Source organism: Dromiciops gliroides, chromosome 2 (assembly GCF_019393635.1).
Source record: "Dromiciops gliroides isolate mDroGli1 chromosome 2, mDroGli1.pri, whole genome shotgun sequence".
Classification (NCBI taxonomy): domain Eukaryota; kingdom Metazoa; phylum Chordata; class Mammalia; order Microbiotheria; family Microbiotheriidae; genus Dromiciops; species Dromiciops gliroides.
In genome coordinates, this window is record NC_057862.1 from 375,164,410 (window position 1) to 375,189,919 (window position 25,510).

Consider the following 25,510-nt stretch of genomic DNA (forward strand, 5'->3'; position numbering starts at 1 on the left):
TTAACTTTCCCTTCTCAGAATTGAATAAGTGTAACCAAAAAGAAACAAGAAAGAAGTTAAGGAAGTGAATAAAATTCTGGAAAAGTTAGATATGATAGATCTCAAGAAAATTGAATGCAATAGAAAGGAATATACTTTCTTCTCAGTGGTACATGGTACCTATGCAAAAAATGACTATGTATTAGGACATAAAAACCCCACAACAAAATGCAGAAAAGCAGAAATATTAAAGATCCTTTTTAGATCATAATGCAATAAAATAACATTCAATAATGGATAATTGAAAGAGAGATTAAACTTTAATCAGAAATTACATAATGTGATCCTAAAGAACATGTGGGTCAAAGAACAAATCATAGAAATAATCAATAATTTCATTAAAGAAAGTGACAACAATGAGACAACATATAAAAATTCATGGAATGCAGCCAAAGTGGTACTTAGGGGAAAATTTATATTCCTAACTGTTTACATCAATAAAATAGAGAAAAAGCAGGTCAATGAATTGGGAATGCAACTAAAAAAAAGTAGAAAATGAACAAATTAGGGGCAGCTAGGTGGCACAGTGGATAGAGCACTGGCCCTGGATCCAGGAGGACCTGAGTTCAAATCCAGCCTCAGACACTTAACACTTACTAGCTGTGTGACCCTGGGCAAGTCACTTAACCCCAATTGCCTAAAAAAAAGTGAACAAATTAAAAATCCCCAATCATATACCAAATTAGGAATCCTGAAAATCAAAGGAGAGATTAATAAAATTAAAAGAAAAACATTGAACTAATAAATAAAACTTAGAAGTTGGCTTTATGAAAAAACCAATAAAATAGATAAAACAGTTAATCTAATCTAAAAAAGGAAAGAAAACGAAATTACTAGTATCAAAAAATAAAAGGGGGTGAACTCACCTTCAGTGAAGAGGAAAGTAAGACAATAGTTAGGAACTATTTTGCCCAATTATATGCCAATAAATTTGACAATCTAAATGAAATGGATGAATATCTACAAAAATATAAATTATCCAGATTAACAAAAGAAGAAATTACTTACATAGCCCAATTTTAGAAAAAGAAATTGAACAAGCTATCAATGTACTTCTTAAGAAAAAATCCCCGTATATGCTTCCATATATGCTATACACTTCCCTAGATGTAGGCTATTATTGCAATAACACATCGTGTCTCCTTAGATATCTGAAAAATGTTTACACATCTTCCACTGTCAGATGATGGAGATGATAAGAAAGAACAAAGAGAACAAGAAGAATAAGGGAAAGATGACAAGAACGAGAAGAACAAGAACCAGGAGAATAGAAAAAAAAAAAGAGAAAGGGAAGAAGAACAAGAAGGGAAGCAGGAAAATCAACATCTAGGTTGAAGAGACAAGAATAAGTACAAGGAAAAGAATGAGAACAAGAAAAAAAAGAACAAGAGTCACCCACAGAAGGAGGAGGAGGAGGTTAACAACAAGATCAGGAAGAGGAGGAAGAGGAAGGACAACAGTGGTGATGGCAGAAAAAAAGAAGGAGCAATAATGTCTCTGGAAGCCACACAGAAACAAATGATTTTATTAGTTCTAATGGATGCAGTTCTCTTTTCTCCTGAGAAAGAACATGGGGAGAAACTTCCAGAATCAGAATCTGCCCTTTGTGCCCTGAAGCTTGGGTCAATCCAGAGAGGTCAAGTTCAGCTTGGTATCTTCCAAAACTTTGGCCTCTAGCCCAGGTCACTGGGCTCAGAAAAACAAAAGGAGCTGGCTTGGGACCAGCTGTTACGGACCAGTAGCATGGAGGAAGGAAACTTCATACTCTATCCCACGTCAGGACCCTGGCAGGAAGCAGGAGGAAGTTGAGACAAAGGAGCTGGAGAAGAGCAGTACATGGAGGAGTGGTTGATACCTGAGGCTATGGGAGAAAATAGAGAGCAGGTATTAGTCAAGTCCAATCTCTAGTGATCTCCACCTTGACAGTCCCCCCCCCCCCATATCTGACTCTGATCCTCACCCACTCTCTCCATTCCCAATCTCCCCATTAGAATTTCTCTGCTAAAGAGTTAGGACACTCTATGAGGATCCTAGGAAACTACTGAGTATTGCAGGAGACCATGGGTAAAATATACTCTTGTGGTTTTCCATCTCTTCCTCCCTGAGTTCCAAAATACTTCAAGAAGGGTGAAGAGGTCAAATCTACTGCCTTTTAATCCCAATAATGACTTAGACCTGGTGCCTCCCTCTCTGAGCCCTGACCCAGATGCTCACTAATCAGATGCATCATCTCACCTGTTGTCTTCCACTTCCTGTAGAGAAAGAATATGGAGACACTGAGCAACAGCAGAACTTTGAGTCCCAGGAGGAAAATCTCAAAGAGCTGTGCAGAAATTGCTGAGCCTAGAGGTCAAAGGGAAAAAAGGAAGCATCAGCTGTGAGCTTGGCAGAGGAAATACGTGAGTCATGGATTATACATGGACTTTGGGTGTCTGCTTTCTCTCTATGAGGCTACATATGTCCAGCCCAGTCCATGATTTCCAAGATCTCCAGGTTCCTATGCGTTCTAAAACGCTAATAGAGTGCACAGGAAGTTTTTTCTAGGGCCAGGCTTAAAGCAGAAACTACAGAAAGAAGGTTGATTTTGCTTAAGTGTTCTGGCATAAGCTAAAATCCTCAGATGACATGATAATCCTTACCCAGAAGAGAAAGTGTACCCTCTACCATCTCTCATCTTAAAGGCTTTATGAAGATGGGACACTTTTCCTTAAAACTGATGACTGGTCATGTGAATTTAGAAAAAAAAACAACCTTAGTAGCTTGTTCTGTTTCTCCCATTAGGAGGGTCTGTCAGTTTTCAGAGCTTTGAGTGGGATGGATTTTCTTCTATCCTTTCATCCATCCTTCAAGGGATGTATAGAGTGACCTGTTTCTGGTTACAACCCCCAAATTCTATCTCTTGAGAGATTATAACAATCTCTTCATTCTGGTAAATTACAGTAAATAGGCAAGTTTTAATGTGCCTCCTCTTATTGGTTAGTAAGTACATACTTTCTCACCAATGTATCTATGGAATCTATCAGAAAACTCTCTTTACCTTAATTACTTCAATCAGGAGGCTCTACTTTATCTTTTTTGTTTGTTTGTTTTTTAGTGAAGCAATTGGGGTTAAGTGACTTGCCCAGGGTCACACAGCTAGTAAGTGTTAAGTGTCTGAGGCCAGATTTGAACTCAGGTACTCCTGAGTCCAGGGCCGGTGCTTTATCCTAGCTGCCCCTACTTTATCTTAGCTAGCTGTCTTCTCTGTGCTGCTGGGACCAATATTCTAAAAATTCAGCATCCACACTGTTATATTTTTATGTTAAATAGTATTCACAATGTACACAGTAATGTAAAAAGCACAAGCATTAAAGCACAGAACCATGCAGAAATTATCTTAACAGATCAGTACCAACCCAAAAGAGGAAAAATATATTCATGGAAAAACCTACCTTTCCAATCACAAAAAGAAAGAATGCCAGGAGTCACAGTTAATTGAAGGCAAAGGTGTTTAGTAAAATGTCTTTATAAAGAAAGTAACAGTGCATAATTTTCTCTGGAAGCCTAGGACACACTCTTCTACCAATACATAAAATGACCAGTGAAAGAGCACATTTAGAGAATACATGTGAATAGGCACAACAGAGAAAAATAAGATTGAGATAGTTCTACTATTTTATCTATTATCCATTATTATTGTTCTCTGTATGCTAAGCAGAGATCCCCTGATTTCCTTGATCATCTTCTTCCCAAATAGAAATAAAAAGCAAATATTCAGTCCTATTGATTGGCCTTTGCTTTTCTTAGCAGCCTCAGCTTGTTTTGAGGTTTGACATTCCCTACACTTTTCTTAACTGTAATGCCTTGCTTTTCCACTCATCCTCTGCTATCTGGGCTTAATTCCATCTTTTGTACCCCTATTTCAAAAATCTAAGCTAACTGGCGTGTTCCCTGGTAGTCCCATGCCAGTATCTTGAAACAACTTCCACTTTTCCTCCTTCTTTGGAATCCTTTCCTTTCGTGTCTTCAGAACATCATTCCTCACTGTTCACCATCCCTCCTTAGCCCCATTCCCCTGTAGAAGTTGAATTCGTGACATTAGAACTGTTCTTATTAAACCCTTGCAGTTGACTCTCTCAGAAGCTTTTTTTGATATCAGATTATGACATGCTTTTCTTTCTTTCCCTATCACAAACTCTCAGAGAGAATGATCCTTTCCCAAGAGGGGTCCCATCCCCAGCCACACGTTTCACCCCGTTAGGGACAATCTGATCTACAATAAAATATCTTTTTCTCAGTTTCTCAATTTTGCAAGGGTGAGATGACGTTTAAGGTAAGCCATGCTATTACAAAGAGCTCTGTCTTTTCCAGAGGGCAAGCATTAGCACTTCTCTGGATAATTGAAGCCCCAGATCACTTCTGGATTGTGTTTCTGTGTTGTATAATATAAGATTCTAAATGTGGATTCTAATCTGTTCCCCCAGTTTTGGGGGAAACTGACTAAAATCACTGATAAAACTAGTTTAGGTTTTTTAAGGGTTTATTGAAAAATAGAAAGAAAAAGATTGAGAACAGAATTCCAACAGCCTGGCATTCCTATCTTTCCTCAAATTTCCTGTGAAGTCCTCTGCCACCACCACCACCATCAAATCAGGAACCCAAAAAAGAGAGCGCTCTCTGCACAGGCCTTCTTTTCCCCTTCTTGTCTCCTCCCAGAAAATAGGAGGCTCCTCAAGTTGATTGGCTGGTAGCCTTGATAGACAGCACCCATGCACAAATGTTACTTCCCAACGCCAAGGAAAAGCCACATGGCCTTGCCCTCTGAGGCATTTTCCTCATGGTGGAGCTTTCCTTTAGTAAGTCTCCAGTAGGTGGCATCATGCCAATCATTACAGTGTCAGGATTATAATGTTGCCTAAAGTACTCAGTGATTTCATCTTTCTGTAAAGATTGTGTATAGTATACACACATAAGAAAATCACTCCTCAAGTTCACACATTTTTTTTAATCCAATTACTCTCTACTATATTCTTTCTGTTTCCCAGGCCTTGGATTTCCTCAAGTGAATATAGTCTTTTTTTTTTTTTTAGCTGAGGCAATTGGGATTAAGTAACTTGCCCAGGGTCACATAGCTAGTAAGTGTTAGTGTCTGAGGCTAGATTTGAACTCAGGTCCTCCTGACTCCAGGGCCGGTGCTCTATCCACTGTGCCACCTAGCTGCCCCAAGTGTATATAGTCTTAATAACTAATAGTAGTCTGCCATTCCTTGTACCAGTTTTATTCCCTTTCAATGATATATAACCACTGAGAACCTGTTCCTGTGATGTGTTTTTTTTTACAGTGGTATATTGGTAAATGTTTAAGTACAAACTCACTTTGAGGTGGGGTGTGAACAAGCCAACAAAAAACTATAGGCACAACACTCTTTTAAAACTAATCTTAATTATTAATATTTTCTTCATCACTTTTTTTGGGGGGGGGCGGGCAGGGCAATAAAGGTTAAGTGACTTGCCCAGGGTCACATAGCTAGTAAGTATCAAGCATCTGAGGGTGGATTTGAATTCAGGTCCTCCTGAATCCAGGGCTGGAGCTTTATACACTGCACCACCTAGCTGCCCCCTTCATCACTTTTTAAATTGCAGCAATGGACAAAATAAATCAAGCCCTGCTTTATAGTGTTTCTTGAAATACAAGATGTAAATGCATGTCCTGAAAATTTAACAATTGGCCCTCACAGCCGGCTTCAGCATACCTTGGGTTTACCGCCAAATCTCTGATACCTGTGGGATTTCACTCCTTGCATTACAACCTTCACTTAATCTTGCCTGCTGAATCAACTCTTTGCATTTGTGTCTAATCATTTGACACCTTGGGATTATCCATGGGCTCCTTTCTTGGGTTTTTCTCCTATCAATGGGGTATCTCAGTCAGGGTCTGAATTCAGTGGACTCCAGGCTCTGGGAATTGAGAACACTCAGGAGATGGGAGAAGCAACATGGTGTGATAGAATTAGAAAAGATGGGTAGGTAAATTCTCCTCGATGGATGCTGTAGAGGCTTGTAGGAGATGTCAGATGTCATACCCTGGATCATTTAGACTATGGGGAATATGGTTTGACCTGAGAAGTGAAGGCTCTTTGTAACTTCTTCATAGACATGTTGGCAAGTAGTGAGCTTTCCATGGTTTAGTTGCTTTCCTTGTTTTCCCTTAATATGTGCGGCTAGGTGATGCCTACTTGGCCATGCCACTAATGAGAAGATGCCCATTCCCTGTGTGAGAATTAGAATGATGACCCCTGCTGGATAGATACTGTAGGAAAGCTCCACCATGAGGAGAAGGTGTCTGAGGACAAGCCATGTGGCTTGAAGGCCAGTTCCTTGGCATCAGGAAGTGACATTTGCTTGTGGGTACTGTCTATCAAAGCTACCAGCCAATTAGCTTGGAGCTATGTGTGGGTGGATGGGATGTTTTCCGGTTTTCACAGGAGGCTTCTGGGATGAAGAAGGGTTGAGGCTCTCTCTCTCTCTCTCTCTCTCCTCTCTCTCTCTCTCTCTCTCTCTCTCTCTCTCAGGCAATTGGGGTTAAGTGACTTGCCCAGGGTCACACAGCTAGTAAGTGTTAAGTGTCTGAGGCCAGATTTGAACTCAGGTCCTCCTGACTCCAGGGCCGGTGCTCTATCTACTGTGCCACCTAGCTGCCCCCGCCCCGCCCTTTCATCAGGACCTTGTGTGGAGTAGAGCAGCAATGCTGGCTCCCTGAGATAGATAGGCCTCTTTCTCTCTCCTCACCAAATTCTTATGCTCCTTAATAAATGCTTAAAAGTCTAAACTCTTGCTAAAGCTTCTAATTTATTGGCGACCACTCATTAGATTTTTGGACATCCTAGCTAGAATTTTAGCCACCTTACAGACAGCAACTATTCAGATGGTGAGCCAGGTAGGAGATGATGAACCCTGTGCTCTTCTGATCTTCCAGTTTGGTAAGAAATGTTTCCCCTATTTCCACATGTGCCTGTCTCTTTAAATTGGGTTTCTATTAAGGGCTAAGTACCTGATTTAACTCTTAAGTACTTTTAGCCTCCCTATTTTCAATGGATCAAAAAAGCCTTCTAAACTTTAGCCTTGTAAGTTTCTTTTGTGGTTATTCACACAAAGATGGACCTGTTGCTTAAATTTGGTTCTTATGAGTTCGAATGTTCTATTCCTATTTTAATTTTTATTCTTACTTTTCTTTGTTATAGTGAGGAAATTTTTGAAGTACAAAACAGGGACTGATAGAACATTTTATATCATTCAGGACTCCCCCCTTGAGAAAATACTCGCAGCCTGGGATTATTATAAGCTGCCAATTCAGACAGGCATGACAAAAGCAAGGCTTATCAAACCGTGTTTTTTTATGTGGCATAAAAAATATTCTAGCTTACTGGAAACAAATGGTTAGAGAATGGATCTTTTGACCACTTAACACTGAAAACTCTACAAATGATCCTTCACTTTGAGTCCCCCAAAGATTTAATTTATTGGGAATCAGAGCCAGCCAGGAACTTGTGCAGCCTGAGTTTGAAACTAAGCCTGATTCAAATTGCCCTGGTCCCTCCCCAGCTGAGCCGACATATTTGGTCAGCGCTGCGGCTGTGCAGCATGTGGGAGAGATGGTCCTGCCCCCTCCTCTCAGGCCCTTTCAGCTTCTACTCAGTTGCTGGAGCAACCAACCACTACCCCCCACCCACCCAGCCTCAGCCCTGCCTCAGCTGAGCTGTGGTTCTGGCTTGACCTGCTGCAATTCTTCCAAACCAACCTTAGAAACCCTTTAAATCTTTGCTTACTTTGTTCATAATTTTATTAATCTGCTTTTGTCTTTAATTGGTAACCTTATAAAGCATTTGTATTATGAAAATAAAGGGGTTAAAGAAGACAAACTTAAGCTGAATAAAAATGACAATCATCATATTTCAAGAAGACATATTTTGCAGAAATGTAAAAGTAAACAGAAAAGTATTAATATGAGTATTGGGGATTTTAGATATCAGAATTGAAAATGTTCTAAATTCACTCAGGGAAATGTCAGTTCAGAGGTTACATAGGATTTCCATGCTATTACATCTACATTTTGAAATTAACAGTATGGGTTTATTTTCATAGAGATTTTCATGCTTTTAAGATTGTGTTTTATACTTAGCTTTAAAAAAGGGGGGGGAATATTTATAAAAGCTTTTTATAGTCATGTGGTCAAATTTATTATTTTGTGATACTCTTGATTTCCCCAGTTTAAATTTCATTGTCTTTTATTCTTCCATGTGTATATTGTTCTATTCATTCATCTATCTAATTTTGAACAATGGAAGATGGTTTTGATTTCATAATACAATGTTAATTCTGGGAGTATTGTGCTCCCATGTTCTAAATTGTTTATTTGTTTTTTCCAACTGATTATTTGATCAAACTCTATAAAGCATTTCCCTGGCAAATTGGTTACATGGCAAGTGTAAATTATTCTAGAAGTATTGTTATTATTATTATTATTTTTTTTAGTGAGGCAATTGGGGTTAAGTGACTTGCCCAGGGTTACACAGCTAAGTAAGTGTTAAGTGTCTGAGGCGGATTTGAACCCAGGTACTCCGAATCCAGGGCCAGTGCTCTATCCACTGCGCCACCTAGCTGCCCCTAGAAGTATTATTTTTGATAAGCATATTTTTTTTAAAAAGGGGGAACATTTGCAAAGTTTTTTCCTCATATTTATATAATCTAATTTATTATTGCCATAAACTAGGGAACATATTGTATAATATAATAATATGCTATTTGGGTATTTTAGATATTTTTAAAATTTTAATTTTAAAAGTCAGTTTTAAATGTTTTTTATGCTCTTGCAACTACATTTTGAACTCAATAGTATGAGCTTATTTTTGTAAAGATTCTTATTCTTTTAAGATTGTGTTGTGTTTTAAACTTGTATTTAAATATGTTCTGATTTTTCAGAAAAGTAATTGTATACTTAGTAAAAAGAAGGTATTATTTGGAATTATTGCATAATTGTATATTATATTCTGAGTCAAGGTACATTCACATTTTTTGGTGATCATTATTATCCTCAATTTTTAAATCCATATGAGATTTGGATTATAGGAATTTATCATTTAAGACATTAATTGCCTTCATTCTGAGTTATCAGATGCCAGTTAGCCATGATGCCATCCAATCACAGGAGGGAATACATACAACTATTCACCTGGAACAAAGCCTTCTTCACCCACCTGACAAGATTCTGAAGGTCCTAGGTCATGTGGATCCTAGTCTAGGACTCTATCCATTATATTTACACTGTGCCATTGGGAGACCAAGGCTCTAGCCCTCTTACCCATTTCTTCAGTAATCCTGAGGAAATCACTCCCCCTTTGGCCTCAGTTTTCCCATTTATAAAATGATAGTCAGACAGTGATCCCCACATTCCCTTCTAGTTTTAACAGTCTGTGTTCTAATGTCTCTTGCAGCTCAAAGAAGGTTTTTTAAATCTCTTCCTGTATCCCCATGCCATTAGGTACTGTAAGATCCTTTGACTGGTACATAGCATTTTGAATGAGTCATTTTTAAGGTGACAAGACATATAAAAAGGTTGCTTGATGTGAGGCTCTAAAAGCGCAAATAGTTCTTTGGAAGTGATTCCTGGAGTAAGTGTAGGGCAGCGAGGTGGCTCAGGGGATAGAGTGTGGGGCCTGGAACCAGGAAGGCTTGTCTCCCTGAGTTCAAATCTGGCCTCAAAATACTTAATAGGCGTCTGACCCTGGGCAATTCATTTAACCCTATTTGCCTAAGTTTCTCAAGTATAAAATGGTAAAGAAGGAAATGGTAAACTACTCCAGTATCTTTTGCCAAGGAAACCCCAAATGAGGTCACAAGAGTTGGACAATGAAATGATCTAATACAGCAATAAGTGCTGCCCTTATGAATTCTCCTCTGCTTAAAATGTTATAATGTAATGATGGTTTCTATGTTCTAGTTTCTATGATGTAAACAGTATTAAAATTTGGAGGAAAGAATTATTAGGGGCCTTTGTCAGTGACCCAGAGGAATCCTGGATCCTCCCTAAGAAATGGGAATAAAGGGAAGCCTTAGAATAGGAGTCACAGGAGAGCCTGTGCTGGTGGCACATGCCTGTTAACCAGCTACCTGAGAGGCTGAAGGGAGCACATCTCTGGAGCTTGGACGTTCCTGAGCTGCACGGGGCTACCTGCACTATTCCAACAGGCATCCAAAAGCTATGTAGCATTAGTACCCCAAGAGCAGGGGAAAACCAGCTGCCTAAGGAGGGGTGACTGTCCCAGGTCAGAAATAGCAGGTCAAAGCTCTGCTGCCTATCAGTAGTGGGGGCCTGGCCTTGAGTAGCCCCTGCAGTTGTAGCCTGGGTAAGATGGCCCACTCTTTTTTTAAAAAAAGAAGCCAGGACTGGAATTTGGTTTGGCTTCTTCTACTTGCCAGCAGTGTAAACATGGGTGAGTCATTTCCCTCTTGAAAGTAAGATAGGAAAAAAAAGAAAGAGGCTCATAATCATTGCCCAACTTAAAAATCCCAGAGATCTTGTCAGGCGCACATGAAATACTGGAAAAGACCTTCATACTAGCAAGCTCTACACTCATTGGTGAAGGAGGAGGATTAGGCCCTTATCATGTTGACTCAGGTGAGCTGCTCTTTGTTTGAATGGAGGCTGAGGTCTGAACCTCCTCTGCAAAAAAGCAGATAGAAGCTCAGTTCTTTGATTAGGGCCTGTGGTAAAAATTATTTGTGGTAAAGATTAATATCGGAAGTTTTAGCTGAATCATTTGAGAGATTGCACATGCTACTGAAGCAGCTTTTGAAGGACCTCCCCTTTTGGGAGGAAAACTGAGAACTGGAAGAACTTCCGGGACACGAACTTAAAAGTGTGGGCGGGAACTGAAGTTGGTGTTCTCTGGCTGTTTAAACTTAGCTGTGGCGGCATGTGCCGGTGAGAGGAGTTCGGAAACACATGGTTGGTGTTTGGCTTTGGGTGTGCTGGTTCTCGGCCTGGTGAGCAGTTTGGGATTCGGTGAGTTTTATAAAGGAGAATAGACTAAGTTTAGATCTAAGGCCATTCATCTGTATTTCTACTTCCCTATTTCCCTAATTGGTATTATCTTTTGTTGTCTAATTAATTCCCAAGCAATAAAAATAATCTCTCACAGATTAAAGCTCAGAGGCTCCTTTTTCTTAGTGGTCTGGGATATATATATATATATATATATATATATATATATATATATATATATATATATATATATATATATATATATATAATATATATATATATATAAAAGGGAAAAGTTTAAAGGAGGAGTTTAATGCTCCATATATCCAATTTTGAATCTCACAGGCCAGAGGTAAACTCACCTGGGTCTATTTGAGCCCCATCCTTGGGAGCAGCTGAAGCTCTCAGTGTCTCATTGATAGGAGGCTGGGAATCATGGGACACCTGACAGGTAAAAACAGTGTCTTCCTTTTGCAGAGGACACAGGGATCAGGACTACACACTCAAGGCTGTAGTGCCATCCTTGTCTCAGTGGGTGTAGTTGACTTCTCTCCCCCCAACAATGATGCCATTCATCAGCCAGGTGACATTTAAGTGGTTGGGGTAGAACTTCATCACATAGCAGGTGGCTGCCATCCACTTTGTGTGCAGTAACAGACTGGAAATGGCAATTTTAGGTGGAACTAGAAGAATATAAGAAAGGTTAGCATAGCAAAGAGTAGAATTAAATCCCCTGGCTGATGACAGAGGCAGAGGGGAGGAAACAGGAAGTAATATCTTGACAAAATTGACAATCATCATTTCTTGGGAGTAGGCGTTCATAGGTCTCTCCATTCTGGAATAATTCCTAGTACAGGGGACATTGATTATCTTTTCTCCACTGAAAGTCCATGAGATCAGGAAGGTTTTATTTCTGTGTGGTGGCCCCATCATGGAAGTTGAGTGCCTTGCCCATACAGGTCTACTTACGGTAGGAAGTAACTTATTCATCTGTGCAGGGACCCACCTTCCACCAAAGCAATGGCAACCAGAATAGCTCACCCTAAGGAAATGCCCTCAGGCACATACACTGTAGAGGTGGCCTTTGCCAACACTAAATGTCAGAGGCAAAATTTGAACTCAGACCTACCTGATACCAAGTTCATCACTTTGTCTACCACAGCATGATGTCTCTGTGCTTGCACAGTTTGCTGTTGGTGTTTGTTATGGGTGGAAGAGGTCTGGACCTGTAATTTACTAACATTCTGTAGCTGCTTAACAAACTTCTTTTGAATGTAATTGATTCCAACCCACTGAGAGCTGAATCCTCCCCTCCCTCAATTGCCTCCTTATGTCCTGACCCTCAATCTCATAGTACATAGAGGGTGTGTGTGTAGGGGAGGTCCTTTTCTTCGATTGGAGGAGAGGCCATGAGGGGTAGTGAATAGAGTCAGGAAGAATTGGATTGAAATTCCATCATTGATGTATACAGAGTATGAGTTGACTAGGGACCCTGGGCAAGTCCCTTCACCTCTCAGTGTCCCCCAGAAAACATCGAGAACCATAGGGACCTGGATCTACTGCCTGAGGGAGGAAATCTTACCCTGCAGGAAGGGGCACTATGGTGCAGGCCATGGAATCTACTCCACTGATGTACACCCATAGACTCACAACTCTTGGTCTTATTCTTAGTGTTTTTAAGGGTGACTCTGGGAAAGAGGCTCAGGGATGCTGTGAGAACATGACTATTACATCACCTGAACTTCCAGGATTAAGGAAGCTCCCACAACTTCAGAAGACTCTATTTAGACTTCATTGGCAGCTGGCTGCTCAGTGGATATCTTACTGGGCCTGGAGTCAGAAGCCCTGAATTCAAATCCAGTCTCAGACAATAGCTCGGTAACCCTAGGAAAGTCACTTAACCTCCACCTGCCTCAGTTTCCTCAAATGTAGCGTAAGCATCATAAAAACCACCAACCTCCCAGGGATTCTGAGGATCAAATTAGTTAATATTTGTAAAGTACTTGGCACAGTGTCTGGCAAATGTAAGCATATCATAAATGAATGTTGTATTATTTCCTAGATAAGGGCCAAGCTTCTAAGGTATTCCTGGTCTTAGAGCAAAATGGGAAAAACAAACCAGGCCAAATTAGGAGAAGAGGTAGGGAGAAAGTGCTTAGGTCTTGACTGACTCACCTCGAATAATGTCTGACACACTTTTTTTTCCCAAGCAGAGGAGCCTGAATGTGTGTATGTGATGGACCTTCACAGATGACCTCAGAGTGAACGTCACTGGTTGTGAGCACCACCGCACAGAGCTGGTGAGGTTGTAGGAAAACACTGTCTCCCTCAGGGAAAAATACGGGTCCAGAGGGCAGCAGCTCAAGTCCATTTTTAAACCACTTCAGGGCGATGTCTTTGGGGGGAGAAGCCAGTTGAGCTGCAGGAGATGTTCACCATCTGGTTGATGTTTGCTCTTTTCTGAGGAACGGACACCAAAGGGCAGAGGTTTGACTAGAAGAAAAGCAACCATGACATGGCACAAATAACTCTTTATCATCAAATCAAATAAAATAATTGATGCAAAACACTTTTGTCACTGATAAAGTGCTCCATGAGGTCAGCTAGGTTTTGCAGTAGATAGAGTCCCAGACCTGGAGTCAGAAGGAGACCTGAGTTCAAATCCAGCTTCAGATACTTACTAGCTGAGTGATTCAAGTCACATTAAGTTATGATGAGATAGTTTCTTCATTTGTAAAATGGGGTAATAACAGCACCTACCTCCCAGGATTGTTCTGTGGAACATGTGAGACATCTATAAAATACTGAGTATAGTTCCTGGTACATGGTAGGTGATACATAAATGCTAGCTTTTATGATTAGCTATATCACTGAAAACAAAAAATTGTCGTCATCATCTGCTATTGAACAAGTCATAGCCTAATTTCATAACCACCCCTTATTATTTCTACCTACCTTCATGGTGATACACTTCTAGTGTCGGAAAAAAGTTTCTTAAACCAGAAACTAGTATAGAAAGTACATTTCTAGCCTTGAACTCACAGGCTCTTCCCCTTCCCAGTGCTGCTAAAGAGGTGGGAGACTCAAAGAGAAGCTGTCCAAGAGTTCCCGCATGGTTATTGCCTTTGGTGTTTAGATTTCTGGGGTTTGTTTTTGGAGGTTTCTGGCTCAAAAAATAAAAATCCATAAACAGTATAAACCTCATTTATATTTTGTACTTCTCTGTCTAGAAAAAAAGAGGAAGAACATATTCCCTCTTAAAAGGCTTAATAGAGAAACCAGAGAGAGGCCAGGTTATGCCTCTTCGATGGTAGGAGGGGGAACAAACATCATCAGCCTTTTCTGAGGGTCATATTGATTTTACTAAATCTGAGGTGTGGGGATGCCTGAGGAGAAGGACATGAAAACAGTTTCCTTAATACATTATACCCAGTCCTTTTGTGTGTTTTTTTTCCCTTCCATTTCCCTTCAGCATGAAAAGTTTCCTTGACAAATTATTACCCAATTCTTTGTTTTGATTTGGTTTGATTTCTTTTCTTTTTTTAAGAAAGCAGAGTCCTTGAAATATTTGATCCAACCACAGTTGGGGGATAGCTCCAGGGTGAGTACAATAGAGAAGAAGAATTAAATAGGTGTGTTGAACTGAAGGAAAGAGAAGAGACACAAGAGAAGAGGGAAGGTGAAGGAGCAGAATTTTCTGCCCTTGGAGTCCACACTGAGCATGGTTTAAGACATCTTCCCCAGGGGCTGTCCTTCAAAAGCTTGAAGGTAGCTCTCATGCATTCCCTTTACATGTTCTTTTGTCCTACTTAAATATAAAGCTGTTCTGCAATGGCAGGATGCTAACATCCTTCTTCAAATGCAGCTTGTCTCCTGCCATTGAAGCAAGACCTCAGTCTGTCATTTTGATGCTTGGAATATAGTGCCTGGAATCTTCATGAGCTAAAAAGTATGGCTAGAGCCAGCCTGGAAAGCAATGTAGACCCAAGCCCCAGTGTTTTTAACTGGGCACATACTCTGACCCAATCATACATTCCTAGGTATTTATTCCCCAAGCTATCAAAGAAAGAGGAAAAGTCCCCATAGATGCAAAACACACGTACAGTACCTTTTTTTTGAAGCAAATTATAGGAGTCTATGGGGGTGCCCATCAATGAAGAAATAGCTGCTTAAACAATAGTTTATGAATTCAATGGACTAATTTTATGCTATCAGAAAGGGTGATAGAGATGGCTTTAGAGAAAGCTGGGAAGATTCCTAGAAACTGATTCAGAGTGAAGTAAGCAGAATTAGAATGTTATATGCAAAACAATCTTATAAAAAGTAACAACCTGTACCTCTGCCCTGTCCATCAGGGTATCCAGAATGAAAATATTAAAAACAACCACAGTAGGAATAACAACAATTAACAGTTATATAGCTCTTTAAGTTTTAAAAAACACTTAACAAAATTATGTAATTTTATCCTACAACCACCATGGAGGAGTTAGGTATTATTACTTTTCCAGATGAGGAAACTGAGGCAGAGAGGTTTAATGAATCCCACCTATAAAGTATCTGAAATGACCTTTGAATACTGTTCTTCCTGAGTCTTGGTCCAGCACTCTATCCATGGTACCACTTAACTTCCATCTCTACAGATGCCACCTATATCCCTGAAGATGGAAGACTTGGAGTACAGTCGCAGAGCTTGGCCCAAGGGATGACAGAAGGTGGGACCAGTGGTGGAGAGATGAGAGTTCTTGCCATGAAGAGTTAGTAGCAGAATCTTTCAGGTTCAGAAGTGGCAGTGGTAGAGATGGGAGCAACAGGGGCACAGAAGAAAAAGGAATCAGAGGCCTGAGAGGGGTCTACGACTTGGGTACGGTGGTAGAGGAGGTAGGGTTCCATCTGATCCTCCAACAGAGACTAAATGGAGGTTTGGGGGCAGTGCTACTCAGCACTATTGGGCTCAGCCTCCTCGAGAAGTTAGGAAGAAATATGGGGAGACTCATTTCCTAGATCCATCTTCTTGAGAAAGAAGAAACATAGGTGACCTTCAATGACATGAAGTTCCTCAAACTGTTTAGTTCCATCAGGTGAAGACTTCAAATGAACTCCAAATGTGTTCCTTTAATAAGGAAGTTCAAACCACAAAGAAGGTCTATGAGTCTGGAGGTTTGAGTACTTCTCTTATACTAAATAGATCTCTGTAGAGAGGGAAAGATAATTTGTTCAGATTATAAACAAAACATTGTGAATCTTTTAGGTTGTTTGCATATTTTTTTTTCCTGTGGGATGAAGGAAGCGTTGTCTTGAATTTAATATGCACAATGTTCAATGCATCCTTTTTTGGAGCTGAAGAGGGTTTTATCCACTTGTGTAAAGTCCATATTCTGATAAACCCAAAGGAAAGCGTGGTGGAGGCAAAATGAGCCAAACTGTGAGGTTCCCTGGGGTGGAAATACTGTGTTGAGCCAAAGAATGATTTTGTGACAATTCTGAAAGGATAAATTGAGTAATCTAATTTCAGATCATGGGAATCTAGGCTATGGGAATTAGTGAGAAATACTGGGGTTCTGGGGGACTCGGAGGGCCCTTACTGGAGGGAGCCTGTGACTGACCTCTTAAGGCCATTCCAGAGTTAGTAGAATTGCAAAGAAATGTAGATTGACCTTCCCTGACTACCTAAAGGAATTTAACTCACCTAGGCAACCACTTCAAGTCATGCAAATCAATGGACTTGAATTGTTACTGGCCATTTAAATAGAATCAATGTGAGTGACCCACCTCTACTGTAAGGAGGATAAAAACCCCTAGGGCAAGGTGGGGGGTCTCACTCTCTGCCCTTCCCCCTTTGCTCTCTCTTCTCTCTCTGTGCCTCTCCCCATCCTGGGATTTTATGCTGGGCCTCGACACTGGAGGAGGTAGCCACATGATCTTCCCCCTTTCTTTCCTACTTAGGTATGTTAGGGCGTCTGAATTCTAATTCTGAGCAATGTTCTCTCCTTTGCCTCTCCCCCTGCCCTTTTCCCCTTCCCCTCTACTTTCCCTCAGGGGCAAAATATATTACTATACCTACTTGAGTGTGATGTTATCCTTCTTTGAGACAATTCTGATGAGAGTAAGGATCACTAACTCCCCCACTCCTTCCCCACTTCTCCTCTACTCCATAAGCTTGTCTTGTGTTGTTTTGTTTATGTGAGCTTTGTTACATCCTTCCATCTTTCCCTTTCCCTTTCTTCCAGTGAATTCCTCTTACCCCCTTTACTTTATTTTTGAAGATGTCATCATGGGGGCAGGCTAGGGTGACACAGTGAATGTTTTTACAGTACAAAGCACCAGCCCTGGACCCAGGAGTCCCTGAGTCCCAAATCCAGCCCCAGACATAAGCCACCCCACCCTGCCTGCCCCAGCAAAAGAAACAAGGATAAATAAAAAAATGCTTTACAGATATCATTAGTTGATATTTAATTCACACCTGTGCCCTCTGTCTAAGTATATTCCTTTCAGCTGCCCTAATACTGAGAGAGTTTCTTATGAGTTGGAAGTATTATCTTCCCATGTAAAAATTTAAGCAGTTTAACCTTTTAATGTCCCTCATGATTTCTTTTCCTGTGTTACCTTTTTATGCTTCTCCTAGGGTCTTGTATTTGAAAGTCAAATTTTCTATTCAGTTTGGGTCTTTTCGTCACAAATGCCTGAAAGTCCTCTTTTTTATTGAAGTCCCATTTTTTCCTCTGAAAGGATTGTACTCAGTTTTGCTGGTAGGGTGAGTTTGGTTTGTAGTACTACTTCCTTTGCCCTCTGGAATATCATATTCCATGCCCTCCAGTCCTTTAATGTAGATGCTGCTAGATCTTGTGTTATCCTTACTGTAGCTCCACAGTATTTGAATTCCTTTTTTCTAGCTGCTTACAATATTTTCTCCTTGACCTGGGATCTCTGGAATTTGGCTATAATATTCCTGGGAAGTTTTCCGTTTTGGGACATCTTTCAGGAGGTGATAGGTAGATGCTTCAATTTCTATTTAACCTGCTTCCTAGAATATCAGGGCAATTTGGCCCTAACAACTCTGGGAAGATGATGTCTAAGCTCTTTCCTTGATCATGATTTTCAGGTAGTCCAATGATTTCAAATTATCTCTCCTGGATCTATTTTCCATGTCAGCTGTTTTCCAAGGAGTATTTCAGATTGCCCTCTATTTTTTAATTCATTTGATTTGCTTTTTTGTGTCTTGGTTTCTCATAAAAATCACTAGCTTTCCATTTGTTTCAATCCTAATCTTAGGCAATTTATTTTTTTCAGAGAGTTTTTGTATCTCCTTTTCCATTTGACTTTTCAAGCTGTTGAGTTTTTCTCATGACTTTCCTGCATCATCCTCATTTCTCTTTCCATTTTTTCCCTCTACCTTTCTAAATCTTTCCTCTATCTCTCTTACTTTCTCTTTAAAGTTCCTTTTTGAGTATTTCCATGGCATGAGAACCAATTCATATTTTCTTGGAAGCTTTTGATGTAGGAGCTTTAACTTTGTTATTATCTTCTTCCTTAGGGTGTATTCTGGTCTACCTTTCTCGAAAGATGCTTTCTGTGTGTCTGCTGTTTTCTCTGCTTACTCATCTTGACTGCCTATTTCTTGTGTTTTTAGCTCCTTCTTAACCTGTAGCACTGCTTCCAGGACACACTTCCTAGCGACAGTGTGGCTCAGAGGGTGAATGGGCTCATTCTCAGCCTGCCTTGCCTGTGAGTAACCAAGGAGCTACTTTCTCCTTGACCCAGAAGATGTCTGAAATCTGATTCTCTATGTTCAGAAGCTTGCGTGGCCTGTGCATCAACCCCACTGGTGGCTAAAGCTCAAGTTGCTTGCTGGTTCAGAACATGGGAGCCCTGCCCCAGTTCTATCAGAGACTGCAGCTATTTCCCCCAACCACTGGGACCCCCTCACTGGTCTGTGAGCTGAGCTTCAGAAGAAGCAGCTGAAGATTCCAATGCTCCAGAGGTCTGCCCTGCCCGGGCCTTGTTCTGGTGATCCCAGTTGCCTTATTAAGCTGGTCTTGGCTGAAAAGAGTCTCACCCTGTTATTTTGTAGGTTATACTGCTCCAGAAGTTGTCTTATGGCATTATTTTTGGAGGTATGTGGGACAGGTTTGTTGGAAGCAGCCTTCCTCCACCATCTTGACCTTTTATAACATTTTTCACATAACACATGACTGAGACGAAGAGGTTAAGTGACTTGTTTGAGGCAGGAAATAACAGGTCTTCTTGACTTCAAGTCTAGTATTCTAAACTCTAGCACTTAGATTACCTCTTGACTCTCTTGGCCCCACCTTCCTCATCTGTCAAATAGAAATGAAAAAGGCTACTCACAGAGTTATTTGAGGGACCAACTGAGATAACACCTGCAAAGTGATTTGGAAACCTTAAGTATATGCAATTCAATAAAGTTTATTTGGCACATTCTGTATGCCAGGCTGGGGCTAGAAAGAGGTTCAAAAGACGTTCTTATCTCGAGGAAATTACAATCCTATGGAGGAGACAACCTGCAAACAAGTGTATGCAGGCTGAAAGGAGAATGGTTTGGGAGGGGGAGAGACTTGAAGCAGGCTGACCCAGCAGCAGCTATTGCAGCGATCCAGGCATGAGTGGATGAGGGCCTGCACCAGGGCAGCATTGTGTGAGAGGAGAGAAGGGGCACATTAGAGAGATGTTGCAAAGGTGGGATTGACAATGCTTGGATATTGGGGAGGGGTGAGAGATGGTGCAGAGTGCAGAGAGGGACTGCTAGGGTCGGGAGCCTGAGGGACTTGGAGATGGTATTTCCCTCTACAATAATAAGGAAGATAGCAGGGCAAAGATTCAGGGGAAGATGATGAGTTCTGGTTTGGACCTAGTGAGTTTACAATAGTTTACTGGACATCCAGTTTGAGCTGTCCCAAAGGCATTGCTGTCTATTATCGTTAGGAAGTTGACTGGCCTTCGAGTGACCCCCTGGCTACTGCCTTTCTGCCTCTGCCCTCTGTTCCCACTGAACCTTCTTTGGCCCCCTTCTTCCCCTCATCCCCCCTCAATCATTAACAAACCTTCCATTACCTTGGACCTCTTTTTCATGTTCTACATTATCTGATGCATAAAGCCTGACTTTTCCAGAAAAGACCACAGCCCTGGACGGCCTCTATGATCCTTTGTCCTGTTTGTCCTGTTTCTTTCATGTTTCCTGACACACAGGGCCAAGAGGAGTTGGCTTACTCCTTGTTCCCTACTGCCCTTTAAGTCTACTCTGTTATCATGGCTCAGCCACCTTTCTTCTGTTGAGGGTCTAGCCAAATGTCCATATCACTGTGTCCAAACCCTTTTCCATGTGGTCTATTGACCCTCTAAGTCATTCTCCCCCCTTTCTGAAAGAAGTAAGAAGCTGGTTCACAACCATTCTCTCCAACCCAACCCAGGCCTTCATACCTGGGGGCCTCATGTACATGTTAATGTCCCCCTCCAACATCATCACCCATCAGTTTATCAACATCCAAAATTTCCATGACCTATTTCCTTTTCTTTTTTTTTCTCCTTTTTCTACCCACATGGATGGTCATACTTTAGACCCCCAAAGCACCTATAACTGTGCCCACCATCAAGATTTCTAACTGGTTCTCAGACCACAATTGCCTGAGTTTGGAGGAGGATTCCCAAAGCAACAAAAGTATTATGGGGTAGAACATCCATTATCCCCACATTCCAGGAGGCCAGTGCCTTGGAAGCTGGTGTACAATCATGAGCTCTAAGGCCCAGGCTGGATATTTCATACTCTCCCATGTTTGGAGTATCTTGTCCTACTACTACTTTTATTCTTCAATCTCAAAAATAGACTAAAAAGAGACATCTCAAAAAAGAGAGGCCTCTGCTAGATTCCTGGGCCTGGCATTCCTAGCAGAAGAAGGACAGGAAGCCCAGGGCTCTGTACTTACCTGTCACAGACAACATGGTGCCCCTACCAGATTTAACTTCGGTGTCAGGATTCCCCTTTTTGAACTTCACACAGTAATAGGTGCCTGAGTCCTCTGCAGTGATTTTGCTTATCCTGATGGAGAAGTCTTTGTTGCTGGCTGATAGGTCAGCTGCCTTTATCCTGGGGAAGAGGTCTCCTTTGAAATTGTAAATTTCCTGTCTCTGGGGCCCTTTCCCCTTGAACCATTTCACTGGTCCTGCTGGTGGAGTCCCAGGCACTGTGCAGTTCAGGGTGACTGTCTCTCCCTCTGCCACAGAAATGGGATCCTTGGGCTGCAGCACCTGGATCTCCTCCTGGCCTTGGGCTCCTAGAAGGAAAGATGAGGTTTGACACAGTTTTCCTGCCTGGATCATCCCAGGATTTTGGCCTGAGTCTCTGCATGTAGCTTGGGTTATATGCGAGGTATCCTGATTCTCAGTCTGGGCTGGAGAACAGAGAGGGAGTCAGGGAGAAGGCTTGTTAATTCTGGACCCAGAGATAATGTTAGGGAAACATGACTGAGCTCAGTTTAAGCATCACCTCCCATGTGAGGTATGCTCTCTTCCCTCTTCCCACACACATCTCCCTATGTCACAGATTATCCCAATGCCTGAAACATATTTATCCTTTTTTGTCAACCTCCTAAAGTTTTTCTCTTCCTGCATGTTTCAACTCGGCTAAGTTGCATTTCATGAACCATTCCCAAACCCTTCACTTAAAAAGGATCCCCTCACTCTTCAGATTTTCCTGGACCATATTGATTGAAGCTCTCTTTTCATCCATCCATTCATTCATTCATTCATTCATTCATTCATTTATTCACCACTTCTTTAACATTTACTGTACTGGGGATAGAAAGATAAAAGTGTAATATTCTCCACCTCTCAAGGAGCCTATTCTATCACACTTCATCTTATATATTTGTTGGTAGGTGACATTTCCTTTCTAGTACAAAATAAGCTTTTTGTAGGTAAGAGTTATATCATTTCTCTTATTTAAAGCCCAGGTTTGATCCAGTGCTTACATATATTAATCCTAATATAATATAAACAAAACAGTAATAATAAATTAGACTTTACATAGTGCTTTAAGATCTGCACAGCACTTTCTACACCATAACCCTCTGGATCTTCACAGCAGCCCTGAGGGTTAGGTACTATTTTTGCAGATGCAGAAACTGAAACACAAAAGTTAAGTGACTTGTCCAGTTACACTGGCAAGTCTCCCTCACTTCTGCATTCCATCCACCCTATTGAGCATCTTACATATTTACTGAGATGACTTAACTTGAAGACTAAAAGGTAGTCTCTAATAGGGCTGATTAACTAGAGGTATTTGGTAGAGATAAGAGGCAAAGGAGAAGGAAAGGCAGAGTTTTTAGACCATGATCACTAGGACCCGGTTAAGAGGCATGGAACCAAGAAGTCAAGGAAAGAGGGAAAAGGAAATGGTGTTTGAAAGGGGACAGCAGAAACTAGTGAACAAGAAATTATGAAAAGCTAGAAGAGAGAAGGGAGATGGGCACCAGGGATTCTGGGATGGCCATTTAGCCTGAGCCAAGACTCAGAATTGGAAAGTCTTCTTTTACATCCCCAGGACACTTGACCTGGATGCCTTCTGCCCCAGTCACTTATCTTATGTCTGCATCATATTCCTCCCTCAACATGTTAACTTTCTGGAGCAGAGTGACTAAGTTGTTTTTATATGATTGCATCTCTGGTACCTATTCCAGGACTTTACATATATTAGATATTTAAATAATACTCAGAAATTGAATTGGAAAGATCCTTAGAAATCAGGTCAGAGGGCCTGGGGTCAAGTTTCAACTTTACCACTTAAGAGTCATATGACATAAATTCTTCAACATCTATGAGTCTGTTTCTTCATTGGTTAAATGGAAATGAGATATTTACACTACCTACTTCATAGAGCTATTCTGGGTCCAAACATTGTACATAATAAAGCCCTTTAGACATGTCAAATGCTAGTAATATATTATTATTATCTAATCCTATGCTGTCATTTCAGGTCCAGACAGATTCAGAGATTCACCCAAACAAATATATCAAGTTAGTGGCAGACATGGAACTAAATCCTAGGCTTTCTGACAGTCACTCCACAGCTCTTGTCACTACACCACACTTTCTTCCTGTACCTCTATTGATGCAGAATATTCAGTTTCCCCAGTCACCTAGGGAAAGTTCCAGAAGTAGTAACAGTGGGAGAATCTCATCACAAAGATATGACCACTAGACTTTAGTCAAGAAGAGTGAGGTTTGAATGCCAGCTATGTTGTTTTCCATTTTTGTAACCAGAAACACAACTTTCTAAGTCTCATTTTCCCTATCTGAAAAATGGAGACAATAATATGTGGGCTCTCTATCTCACTTATACTTCTGAGAGGAAACCATTGTATAAAGAATAGCATTCTAGAGAAAGAGAGGTTTATATAAACTATGGGCTCACATATTTTCTAGTCCTTTTCAACATTTGCCTGGCCCTGAAGGTCCTTGGGGTGACACCATTCACAGACAACCACCCTGCCTGTCCATGATGGTCTGTTCTGATGTATCACAAAACTTCTGGATGCTTTGCTCTTCTGCCCCAGGGTTCCCCACTCACCAGAGAGGCCAAGGAGCAGAATCAGCAGCCAGGAAGCCAAAAAGGAACCAAGTAGGGTAGTGGGGATTGGACATTTTGATGTATCTTTGGTGCTTCCTCTCTGTATCTGATTCTTTGTTGGTCTGGATTCATAGAATGGACAGTGGATCTTCTGCAGGGAGAAATTAGAGTCAATCATCCCTACCTGTGCTAACTGGGTAACCAATTGGGGTTAAAGGAACTTCTTGGCTGAGAAATGGGAAGTAGGTGGGATTTCAGTTCAACTTCCTTCAGACTCTTTGTCTCAGGTCTTGCTGTTGAATGCTAATAATAGTCCCATTTTTATACAATTCATATATATCACTCATTTTTAAAAAGTCATGCAGTCACTCTCTATTGCCTAAAGAGAAAGCACTTTACTCCTTAACTTGACTTTTAAAGGCCATTTACAGTCTAGCTCCAATCTATTCTTCCTATGTTATATTACATTACTCTTTTGTGTGCATTCAATATCTCAGGAAAAACCCCCAGACACTCCCTGCTTCATAAGCTGATCCTAGCATCTCTTCCTTTTGTTAACATGCACATGCACTCCTGCTGCTTCCTCATCTCTGAATTTGAAATCCTTCTCTTCTTTTATGGCTAAATTCAGGGGGGAGTGGTACTTTCTCTATGAAATTGGCTGAACAGTGTCCTGTTCTCTTTATCTAAAGTGATTTCTATCAAATTCTCTCAGATTTCAACCCTGAGTCTCTTATTTGTCTCTATCATGCTCTTCTTGTAGTATGTTTTGTTGTTCTGTCATTTTATTCATGTTTGACTCTTCTCTGTGATTCCATTTGGGGTTTTCTTGGCAAAGATACCAGAGTGATTTTCCATTTCCTTCTCTAGTTCATTTTATAGATAATGAACCTGAGGCATACAGGGTTGCGTAGTCCAGGTTTCCCAGTCACCTATGGAAAATTCCAGAAGTAATAATGGGAATGGGGTGGGGGGAATCTCATCACAAAGGAAGGACCACATAGCTAGTAAGTATCTAAGGCTGGATGTGAATTTAGGTCTTCCTGAATCCAGGTCCTGCACTGTATCCACTGAGTGACCTAGTTGCCTCATGTAGTTTGTTAGTTGCATATATATATATCACAACATAGAAGACTGAAATCTCTATTATAATAAGACTCTCACTATTTTTATCTTCATATGCTCAGGATGTATTATATAAAGTAGGAAAGAAAAATTCTTTGTTAAACTGAATTGAATGGAAAACCACCATCTGGTCTCTACCAAGATCCATTGCCTAGAGTTAAATGGCAAAGAGCTAATAGGTGATGGGAAAGCAAGTATGTAAATGCCTCAGGCTGGCTCCTTTTACCTATCCATATGACAGGGCTGAGACTCAGAAATCTAGGATACCTTGTGGAGAGGGAAGAAAGGAACCATGGAGAAGAGGAGACAACTAGGAGTCACTAAACGAGGGTCATCAAGAAAGTGGAGTCTAACAAGGAGGTGAACAGTGTAGGGGACGGTGGCTGGAGACGAGAGAGAGAAGCGGACACATTGGCAGCTTGATAGTACTGAGCACTGAGCCGTTTATTGATGAAACAAGCTAGCTTAAATAATAAAAAAAACACAAGCCAGGTATACACTTTCTCATGGGAAAGAACCTTTGTTCCCACAGACAACTTCAGCACCTCCTTGTATTTTTGCATGAGAATTGCCAGTGAGCCAAGACAAACAATTAGTCCTTGGGCCTTATCACTTTTCCAGCAACTGCTAAGGCTGCCCGTTCTTTGACCTCTATGAGGCCCCTAGAGGGGGGGAGGAACACTGCCTCATGCTGTCTCTGAAGCAGCAGAGGGGTTCTCTACAGAACAGAGACCTAGAGCTCAGAGA

General features: G+C 41.0%; 1 pseudogene; it reads right to left on the reverse strand.

The window, feature by feature from the left end:
• Positions 1–1,805: 1,805 nt before the first annotated feature.
• Positions 1,806–23,816, reverse strand: LOC122738924 (annotated as a pseudogene).
• Between the last annotated feature and the right edge of the window lie 1,694 nt (positions 23,817–25,510).